General features: G+C 35.4%; 1 long non-coding RNA gene across 1 annotated transcript; it reads left to right on the forward strand.

The window, feature by feature from the left end:
- The first annotated feature begins 9,248 nt into the window (after positions 1 to 9,248).
- Positions 9,249 to 9,851, forward strand: LOC147382661 (uncharacterized). Its single transcript, XR_015173432.1, has 3 exons — positions 9,249 to 9,367; positions 9,607 to 9,666; positions 9,763 to 9,851. It is a non-coding gene; the product is annotated as an uncharacterized LOC147382661 (long non-coding RNA).
- The last annotated feature ends 1,611 nt before the right edge of the window (positions 9,852 to 11,462 follow it).

Below are 11,462 nucleotides of genomic sequence, written 5' to 3' on the forward strand. Positions count from 1 at the left end.
GGAAACTAGGTCAATTGATTCGGGTTTGGACATGGATATTAGATTCAGCGTAGGAGAAGGTTGATTTTGAAAGGTAGGCAAATGGTTAGTTTTGACATTAGGCGTGGTAGGAGCAGGTATGGTAACTTTTTCTTGTTCGATAAAGTCTTGGATAACATGGCGGAGGGTAATGCACCTATCCAGAACTTTTGCATTTCTAGTCGATTTTTTATGGTCCAGGATGTTTTAGAATCAATTTTTCGTAAGGAATTCAATGGGAATATTGGTTTGTGTCATTTATGAAATTTTTTGTGCGAAATGATATTGAACTTTATGAGGGGTATTTTCGTAATTTTGTCGAATTCTGTGAAAATTGGTGAAATGGTTTATTTGATTTTGATTTGTTGTTTTATGTGTTTGAATGTGTTTTCCTAAGCGTAACGTAAGCTCTAGGGTTGTTTTGAGGTTAGGGGTATTTAGGTAATTTGGTCATATTTTAGTGATTTTTATCGTGAAGCTTCTTTTTATCTGAAAAATGATGATTTCTAGGCTTTTGGAGTTATATTTTCCTATCGTAGCATGGTTTCTATAATTTTGTTAGTTCGAGATACCTCATCCGGATTTTTGAAACACATCTGGTAACAAAATAAAACATTGGAATGATCATCCATCATTGGGAACCATTGCAATCTGGTTGACGAGTTGATTAATCACGCGAATGCAAAAATGGGGTGTCTACAGATGCCCCTCTTTGGCATAGGGTTGAAGCAAACTAGATAGCAAATCTATTTTGGTAGATAGTGCGATATCCGAATGCAAAAGCTAGTGACAGTTCATTTTGCAGCCTGATTTAGTAATTCGTCTGGACGTTCGGATCCTTGAGGGTAAAACTCTCCCCGAACTAAAAATTTGTCAGGTCCTTAAATGAGAGCTCTCACTACAATGTCAGATCCTTGAATTTTAAAGAATTATCCTTGACTAAAAAGTGTAAGTGTGAGTGTGTGTACTATGTGAAACTGAGTAAAAATTGAGAAAAAACTAAGCATAATCTGAATAAAATCTTAGCATAAACTGAGCATAATCTAAGTAAAAGTGAGCATAATCTGAACAAAATTTGAATGTCTTACTCTACCTACCCTGGGTGAAAGAGTAATGAAAATATATATATATATATATATATATATATATATATATATATATATATATATATATTTGGGAGTCCTACTCTACCTACTCAGGGTAAAAGAGTAATGAACTAATTTTTTTTTTGGAAGTTCTACTCTATCTACTCGGAGTGAAAGAGTAATGAACTAAGCTTTTTGAGAGTCCTACTCTACCTGCCCAGGGTAAAAGAGTAATGAACTAATTTTTTGGAAAGTTCTACTCTACCTGCTTAGGGTGAAAGAGTAATGAACTAATTTTTTGGGAAGTTCTACTCTACCTACTCGGAGTGAAAGTGTAATGAACTGAATTTTTTTTTGGGAAGTTCTACTCTACTTGCTCGGGGTGAAAGAGTAATGAATTAATTTTTTTTTTGGGAAGTTCTATTCTACCTATTCGGAGTGAAAGAGTAATGAACTAAGCTTTTTAAGAGTCCTACTCTACCTTCCCAAGGTGAAAGAGTAATGAACTAATTTATTTTTGGGAAGTTCTACTCTACTTGCTCGGGGTGAAAGAGTAATGAACTAATTTTTTTTTTTGGAAGTTCTACTCTACCTACTCGGGGTGAAAGAGTAATAACTAATTTTTTTTTGGAAGTTCTACTCTACCTACTTGGAGTGAAAGAGTAATGAACTAAGCTTTTTAAGAGTCCTACTCTACCTACCTAGGGTGAAAGAGTAATGAACTAATTTTTTTTTTGGAAGTTCTACTCTACCTGCTTGGGATGAAAGAGTAATGAACTAATTTTTTTTTGGAAGTTCTACTCTACCTACTCGGAGTAAAAGAGTAATGAACTATTTTTCTGGAAGTCCTACTCTACTTACTCAGGGTGAAAGAGTAATAAACTATCTGAGTAAAATCTGAGCAAAATCAGTGGTATCTGGTTGAGCATAATCCAAGAAAGCCCTCGGTGGCAACTGGCTGAGCATAATCCAAGTTAACCCTTAGCGGCAACTGAGCAAAATCCAAGTTAACCCTTGACGACAACTGAGTAAATCCAAGATAACCCTTGGCGGCATGTTTTCTGAGCAAAATCCAAGATAACCCTTGGCGACATCTGAGCAAAATCCAAAATAACCTTTGGCGGCATCTGAGCAAAATCCAAGATAACCCTTGGCGGAAACTGAGCAAAATCCAAGATAACCCTTGGAGGCAACTAAGCAAAATCCAAGTTAACCCTTGGCGGCAACTGAGCAAAATCCAAGATAACCCTTGGCGGCAATTGAAAAAAATCCAAGATAATCCTTGGCGGCAACTGAACAAAATCCAAGATAACCCTTGGCTGCAACTGAGTAAAATCCAAGATAATTCTTGGAGGCAAGTGAGAAAAATCCAAAATAACCCTTGGCGGCATCTGAACAAAATCCAAGTTAACCCTTGGTGGCATCTGAGCAAAACTGGCAGAGGAATGAATGAATTTTAGGAAAGAATGAATGAATTTGGAGAAGAATGATTAAAATTAATCTGGATGAGATTGAAAACGAATCTAGAAAATAATGATTGAATTGGAGAACAAATGAATAAATCTAGAAGATAATGAATTTGGAAGAGAATGATCGAATCCAAGAATGAATAGATCTGAAAAAGAATCTGGGAATGAAAGAATGTCATATCTCCTACTCTAGGTAAATGAGTTATTATTTAATCTCTGGGTACAATCAAATGTGAGATCCAAAGTACTTTTTTTTGAACCTCAAGGTTTTATCCAAAAGTTTTATGAATTAAAACCTAAGTTTTTATTTCTTTTGAACCTCAAGGGTTTTTTGAAAAACTGTTATTAAGAAGGTAACCTTACGTTTGGGGGTTCCCACTATCTTTTAGGATTAACATTGCTCAAAAACAAAATGCCCCTGGTTTGATAACAAAACAAATATGGCATTGGAGATAATTGAATACATCATGCAAAATTAAAAAAAAAAGTCCTTAGTATAAGGAGAAAACTACATATCTAGAGGAAAAAGAAAATGCCCCTTGTATGAAGGTTTGAAATATTTGATTATCACAAGCGCAATAAAGGTTTAACTTTTAATTTTGACTTTTTGTATTGAAGATTTTGAGTTAGGCTCAAAGAAATTGGAACAAAATATTTTTTTATGAAATTCATCATAGAATTTATTTTTTCTTCCCGTCGGTTCGCTTAGGAACATGAAACTCTTTAGATCAATCATAGAAGAGATACTTGTGTCCACTGAGTCTATATTTAGTTCAAACTGCGTATTGAAACTTGATCATTCGGACTTCTGATGTTTTGGCTTGGACCGCCTTTTCAGCTTCTCAACTCAATGGAGATTTTCTTTTATTTTTTGGCTGTTCTAAATTTTGCCTAGATTGCCTTTTCAGATTTTCAATCTAGCGAGCATGCTCTAGCTTTTGCCTAGATCATCTTTTTAGGTTTTCGATCTAGCGAGCTTACAATTTTTTCTCTTTTCTTTTCTCTGATTGTTGCCAAGGTCGTCCTTTTAGATTTTCAACCTTGTGAGCTTGCCCTAATTTTTGCCTAAGTTGCCCTTTTGGGTTTTCAACCTAGCAGGCTTCATTTTTCTTTTTCTTTCATTTTGAACTTCTGGGGTTATTGTCTGATCATGCTTTTCTATCTTCCTTGACTTATTCGCACAATACTTAGGAGGACTTTTATGGGTAGGCTTAGGACTCGGCATAAAAAGAAAGAGATTTTGAGGCTCAAAAACCCGAATGCCCTTTGTGTGACATTTCTTTTATTTTTCTTTAAATTTTCTTCCCCATTTTGAAGATATTTCTTTTTTTCTTTTGAATTTTTTTCTGGATTTTTGTGTGTGGGGAACTAGATTTTTTTATTTTGATGTGGTCGGGCTTGAAATAACTTTTCACGTTGCCTACGTAAACTTGGGATCAGACCAAAACGTAATTCAAATCTTTCCTTCCCTAGGTTAGGTAATCAGGCTAAGAAAGAAAAATGAATCATTTTTTTTAAAAGGCTGCAAAGGACTAAAAAAGGAGATATTGAACTGGGTAGCAAGAAAATTGATTCAGTTAAAGATGACCTCCTTAAATGTAGTACCGCTTTATCCGGTCAAGGTTGATTGACTCTGGTAGTTCAATTCTATCATGATATTGAAATTTGACGATTTTTTGAGACAATATTTTCTTAATGAATGAATTTCTCCAATTAGGTTTGAACTTCCCTCTAGGGTAAAAAATAAGTACTCAATTCTCTTTGAAATCTGATGGTTTTTCAAAGTAGTATTTTCTTACTGATAGATGAATCTCTCCAATTGAATTTAAACTTCCTCCTATGATCGAGGACGAGTGCTCAATCTGATGGTTAAATCCTTGACTTGTAAGTGAAGAACTTTGATTTTCTTGTCAGACGTGTGAGTGCCTCTTTTTTGATGAGTTTGCATGTGGTACAAAACTCTAAGTTGTTTTTCTTCAATCAAGTTTAATTCTTCATACCCTTGACGAGTCTAGTCTGTTTTTAGCAATTGACTTTCCAGCAAAACCTTGAAGTACGGGATTTCCATTTCAACTGATAAGACTGCTTCCATATCATGTACTATAGAGTAAGGAGTAGTTCTAGTGGAATACTATATTGCATTATGATATGCCCACAAGTATGAATGGCAACTTTTCTGATCAATCTCTATGTGATTAATACATTCTCCTAATGATTGTTTTGAGATTTTTATTAGCAACTTGCTTCAACCGCTCCATTAATTTGAGGATGGTAGGGAGATGATGCCGGATCTTGAACTTTGAACACGGAGGAATGACTTAAGCTTTGAAGTACGACCCATTATCAAAGATCAGCTCAAAAGGTACCTCCATATTGACTGAGAAACGCTTGAATGAAGTTTACAACTCGAGATGCCATGAGAATAGCATTGATATATTTTCTAACATCTTCTATGATTTCATTGATATAGACGAGTATCTATTCCGTGTTGAACAACACCCAAGCTTGCACCTCAAGTCTTTTGAAATTTCTGAGTAATTCATTACTCCCTCGTGTTCTTTTGGGGATAAGATAATTCTAATCCAAATTTCTTGAGAATTATATTTTATTCTGAGGTCAATGATCTTTGATTTCTATTTTAAAGGTTGAGCCTGACTCTTATCTTTTTGTTTAGGAGATGAATCTATCCTTGAAGCCAGATCATTAGTTAATTCATTAATACGCTTGTGGTATTAAAAAATTTTATTTATCCAATCAAATTCAGATAAGGTGACAGACACCTCTATGACTCGACAAACTAACTCGACTCAACAAAAAAAAGAGTCGACTCGAAAAGAAGACATGACCTTGATAAAAAAAAAAGGGACTCGAGCTAACCCAAATGAATCATGAAAACTCAAGACTACCCACAACAAGCTTAATTAGGACTAAGGATTGAGACATTGTTTACAACCGGCATGACTGAGGCACTGTGATCTTTAAGGAACAACTGGAAAATGTTGAGATATTCTAAAGGATTTTTGATGATTGATTTGGCGTTGACATTCGTTCTAAGTGACCGGACTAGTAACCCTAACAAAACGGTGAACGATTGAGCTTAGGTGCAATGATAACCTTGAGACCCCATCAAATGTGAATCTGATCAATTTCAGTGTTACCCCCTTGATAACATTTTAAATGAACCCTAAGATTTTATCGAATTCTGTGCTCCAATCCATTAAACAATTCATTTATGTAATGATTATCCAGAAGGAAAATAATTTTATTGCACAAATCTGATTATTTTTCGCAATCATTTTTTAGGAAAACATATTTTAATAATTTTTCAAGGTCCATGCAAAAAAATAGATTTTTTGTAAATCATTTTTCCTTGAAAAAAATAGATCTTTTGTAAATCATTTTTCCTTGAAAAAAAAATAGATCTTTTGTAAGTTTTTTTCCTTCATTTTCTTTTCTTTTGGAAAATATTCTCTTCTGGAAAATCATTTTTTCTCTAGAAAATCATTTTTTCTCTGAAAAATATTTTTTACTTGGAAAATATTTTTCTTTTTGGAGAACATCTTTTTTAAAAATAGATAGAAGTCCAAATTCAACAAAAAGTTTGAATACTATTTTAATTTGAATGATTCGGCCCATCATGATTGTTGGATCGAGATGAACTGGGTCATTATGAATTATTGCAAAAAATGGATTCTTTATTGGACCGGTGCACCCATTTTAATCAGGTAAAACAAAACCTTAATCATTGAGGACAACAAAATATTTTGATCTCATACGTATATTTTGATCTCATCATTCACATCATCACATACATTCATCAATCACAAGGTCCCATTCAATAAATAACCCAGGAACACCCATGATAAGTCCGAGTTGTGACGTATAGGAGAGGTTTCTAGACTCTAAGTTTACTATATGCAATGCATTTTTATCTAGCCACCCTTGTCCAAGTACACCTATATACCAGACGGTACGTGGTGACTTGGTTTGATATACCGTATAGGTGATAATCTAAAACTTCAACTCACTTCTCTGAAGTAAAAAACAGTCAGATTGATCCCCAATTGAGAGGTGACGTACGATGCTGAGCAAGGACCCACTTAAATACCTCTCATCTAGAATAGACGTAGTCTATCTCCCTTGTACAGTAGGGTACAGCGGGGCAGGATCTCGTTTAGATACCAGTTTTGACCAAGAAGTGCAATTGATGTACTTAGATTATCTTTGATATACCTATGGGTACGAGTCAAGAGTTGTAGCTTTCATAAATGATTTAGCATCCTATGAAGGGACCGACCACGTACTAGTACTACGTTGGCAATCGGGACATGTGACTATGTGGCTTACAATAGGTCAAAGGCTCAGGTAGCTCCAACTTGGGTGCATCGATATACCTTTTAGAGTCACCTGATCAGATGGTACTGATGCCCCAGTTTGATATACCCTAAGGTACGTGATTGGAGTTGTGGTTTTCATGAATGACGTCGCATCTCCGAAGAGACCAGGCCACGCACTAGTGCCACGTTAGCTATATGGGACGTGCAAGCGTGCAAAGCAGTAAACGTGCTAGTGGTGTGTGCAAAACAGGGTGGGGTGTGCCCGGGGCCTTTTCCAAACACTGGGCCTGATCATACCATCATAACATTGATACCACATAAACATGAATCAAAATAAACATTATTCCAATAACATTATTAAAGATATGCACATCAAACCTATCAAGATCATGGTACCGTTAGATAGGCAATTGAGACAACGAATAATAATTGGATCCAATCGTTGGCAAAAGCTCATTATTTTTAGTCCAAACCAAGGAGATTCTTTTTATGATCCAATAAAGGGTGGTTTTGAGTGACCCGAAATAAATCGAGGCTTTAGTGAACATTAAATTGAAGATAGCATGATAGTTGTTATGATTTGGAGTGATGAAAGTTGAGATCTGTAGTTGGTTTTTGAGGTGAAAACTTGATATATAGATCTCTGTCGTTTTTTAGGTGAAAATATGATGAATCACTTGTATAGATATATAGGGATCTTAAGCCTTCATTGTGCATAGAACATGACTACCTTACATTTTTGAGGATAACATGTAGTGTATAGCTGCTGATTTTCTGAGAAGGAAGTCACAAATTATAACATCTAACTTGCTGACTTATATATAGTTTCACTTGCTATTAGGTTTGTACCTATTTTCTCATCTTGCAATTTGTTTTTATAAATTACACTTCTTCTTAGACCATGTTTAAAAAATGCAAATTGTAAGATACTAACGTGTTCCATTAATTGATGTGAAGCATATCTGTCTTTATGATACGGATGTTAAGGATGCAAGAGCCAATCCTAAATGGGTAATGAGTGTTGTACGTCTGATTTTTCTACATAAAAATTATTTATACCTCATGCTCAATCTCTCTAGCTTATGTAATTTTCAATTGTGCTAGGAGTGCTAAAGGAATCCAAGGAAATCATTTTGGAGGAACTAGATGATGTAAGATCATGGGAGGTGGTACTTTCTAGTTCTATCTTTCAATGTAAAATTTTACTTTTAGTTCCATAAGCAGCCCCTATACTAATTTTACTTTTATGAAATTCATTAGCACGACAAGTGGCTTGTGATCCAATAGTTTTGCCTTGGAATCCAAGTCTAGTGACCTTAAAATAAGTCAAGCCAAGAAAGGATATATGGATTAGAACTTTAGTAAGGGAATGCCCATCTTCTATTATCACATTTCTATATCTATAAGGAGGATGAAATTGATAACTATGCTACTCAAGTGGGGTTGTGCTTCTGTGATGTTTTGTTACTGATGCTTATCCTTAAAACTTAAGCTATGAATTTGTCTCTTTAGTGCGAGGGAGATTGTCTTGTCATTCCTTAGAAGTTGGAAGTGCTTGTACAAAACCTTTTTGTTATTGATTAATAAGTAAAATTCATAACTTAATACAGATGGATGATTCTGACTGTATGCAGATAAGGTCTTTAATACAGATGGATGATTCTTTTTAACTAGATGGATGTTTTACCAGGGTTGGACATTAGGATTTGCAACCTAATCTCCTTGACTTCTTATTGGTTGCCATTGCAAGGGCATTTTGAGTCTTGAAAAAACCTCCCTGTTAAGTGTTGGGCATTTAGACTATGTGGTGGAGAAAAATAACAAACACAACACTACTAAATTTCTTTAAGCAATATTTACTGTCTATGCAAATAAATAACCATTTCCAAGAATTCTCTTGTGTAACATGCTTGGGGAAATCTGAGATATTTCTAATATGACGTTTGAAACACCTGGCTAAATCAATGTCAGCCCATCCTATTTTTGTTGTAGCTTTTTATCTGGAATATGGGATTTTACCCATGTAATGGATGCTCAAGCTTTGCCAAATCTTCTCATTTAATGGGCAGTTGACCTCTTGTGTCTTCCTTTTTGTTGCATAGTCCAGCTTCTTTGTTGTTGCTGCCTCATTATAATCGGGTTAAGACATTCATGACATATACATTACACTACTCATCAGACTTCATTTAGATGCATCTCAAATCTGTGGTGCAGATGATTTTTCTATATTAACATACTTGCTAATAAATAAATGGTGTTCCTCAACAGTTGAAACGAAAGCCCAAAACAGAAGACTAGGAAGCTAAGTCTGGTGAATGGACTATCAGTCCTTGGAACATTGAAGTGGTCAACAGTCCCCTCCGGACACTAATATCAGTAAAAGAAGGCAGGATATATAGCAGGTCAAAGGTATCAAAGTACCAGGGAGCTGCGCCTCAAACTCCCACCTCAAATGCTGGTGAGAATTACTTCTGATATGTTTTATGTTGGAAGTTTCATGTTCTCAACTAGATCTTTGGGGATCTCAATGCCCGCATGGGCTCATGGAAACTAACTGACTGTTGGTGCAATTTTGTGGACTCAATTTCTCTTGGGTCTAGCACAACTAATTCTGCTCTCCATAACTAAGTGTACTCTCACATTGCCATCACCACCGAAAAAGAAAGTTAACATTATACTTTTTTGTACAATTTGTAGGCTCTCCTTTTGGCAATCCTCTCACTCCAGTTGGTACTTGCCGTTATGACAGCTCTCTAGGTAATTTAAGTGGTTGCCTCCAAAATGGTATAATTGATAAGGATGTGGGACAATGTTTGAGCAATCGGGAAGTAAATTTGTTGTGGCTCCTTTCAGGTCTCTTGACAAAAAAGTTTATCAATTTGTTCAAACATGCAGAAGATGGTGTTCTTGATCTAAACAAAGCTGCTGACACTTTGGAGGTAAGCATTTTACTACCTGGTCGAGTGTATTATGTATGTTATAATATTCTTATAATTAAATAATTTTTGTTGATACAAGTACAGAAGAGGAGGATATATGACATAACAAATGTCCTAGAAGGAATTGGACTCATAGTGAAGAAGCTTAAAAATAGAATACACTGGAAGTAATCTAGAATTTTTTGTTTACTTATAAAGACTGTTTTGATCTGTTTGGAGGTTATTTTATAACATCTCTAAGCTTTGGAGATTTTATTGCTTATTTATTGATTAATCAGGGGACTTGATGTCTCAAGGCCCAGGGACTTTGACGATGATCTCAACATTTTACAGGTAGGTAAAAGTAGATATTAGTTTCCTGGCATGTAAATGGTTGTAGGGCTTGCACTTTTTTTCCTTTCAGAAGTATCATTGTGCGCACTATATTCGATCAGTTACAACCCTTGTTGGCCATTTTAGATTAATCATGCCATTAGAATAGAACTTCTAAAAATGTTCTGTGGTGTTTCAAGAAATGTGAGATTTCATCTGGAGGCCACTTTCTGTTCTGCAGACATAAGTTGAAAACCTTTCCTTAGAGGAGCACAGATCGAATAAGGTTCTGTAATTCATTTCGGATAGTAAACAAGTTTCGGATAATTTCAGATATAAGTTTCGGATAATTTTCGAATATTAAATATTGGATTCAAATCGGATAATATCGGATATCTGATAATTTATTCGGATACGAATTCGAATATTCATTAGTGATATTCGATCAGATTCGGATTCAAATTCGGATATCGTTAAAAAAATTTGGATTCGAATTCGGATATACCAGTATCCGATCGGATATGTATCCGTTGACAGTCCTAACCCGATGGACATTTTTCAAAAAATGACATTTTTGGCATTAGTGACTCACGATGGATAAAGAACTAATCAAACCTAGGGATTCGGGCAAGCGACTCGGTTGGAGAAAAGGGAAGGGGTTAGGCACCCTTTTCTCCCTGCCAAGTGGCGGTAATCTCAAATAACTTGGTCATTTTGATTTAAAAAAATTTGGAAAATGAAGTGCCACGTGTCGTGCATTTGTTCCCTAAGTAAGGATTTGCTTTCGACTCAATCATAGGATCATCTCATTGATGCAGATGACCCTCATAGATCTAAGCCTTAGGGACTATTTATTTAAAACAAAATGAAAAAGAAGAAGGGGATATTAGAAGAGGGAGGAGGAGAGGATAGAGAGAAAGGGGGGGTGTACTTTGAACCTTGTATCTTCGATCTTCTTTTCTTCTTCTTCTTCTTAAATTCTCTTGAGTCCTTAATGAAGTATGAGAGTGAAATTGCTTTTTTAGAAGGTGGTATGAGAGAGTAGTAGAGTAGAGGAAAGATGAGTTGAGATGACATTTCTTTTTTTTTCTAGTAAGACTTGGTAACCATTTTTGGAAGGAGGGGAGGGGTATTTATAGGTGTTAGGAGGATGTTTGGGGGTATAATGGGGTTAAAGGTTGGGAGAATGGGTAATGAGATGATTTTTAGAAGATGGAGGTATGAAATTTGGAGTGAGATTGGAGGTAGTTTTGTAAAGAATGAAAATGGATGAGGCTTTGACCCAAATGGTTTAAATCCCAC

The sequence above is a fragment of the Akebia trifoliata genome, chromosome 16, assembly GCF_017979445.1.
Source record: "Akebia trifoliata isolate Shusen 1 chromosome 16, ASM1797944v1, whole genome shotgun sequence".
In the NCBI taxonomy this organism is placed as follows: domain Eukaryota; kingdom Viridiplantae; phylum Streptophyta; class Magnoliopsida; order Ranunculales; family Lardizabalaceae; genus Akebia; species Akebia trifoliata.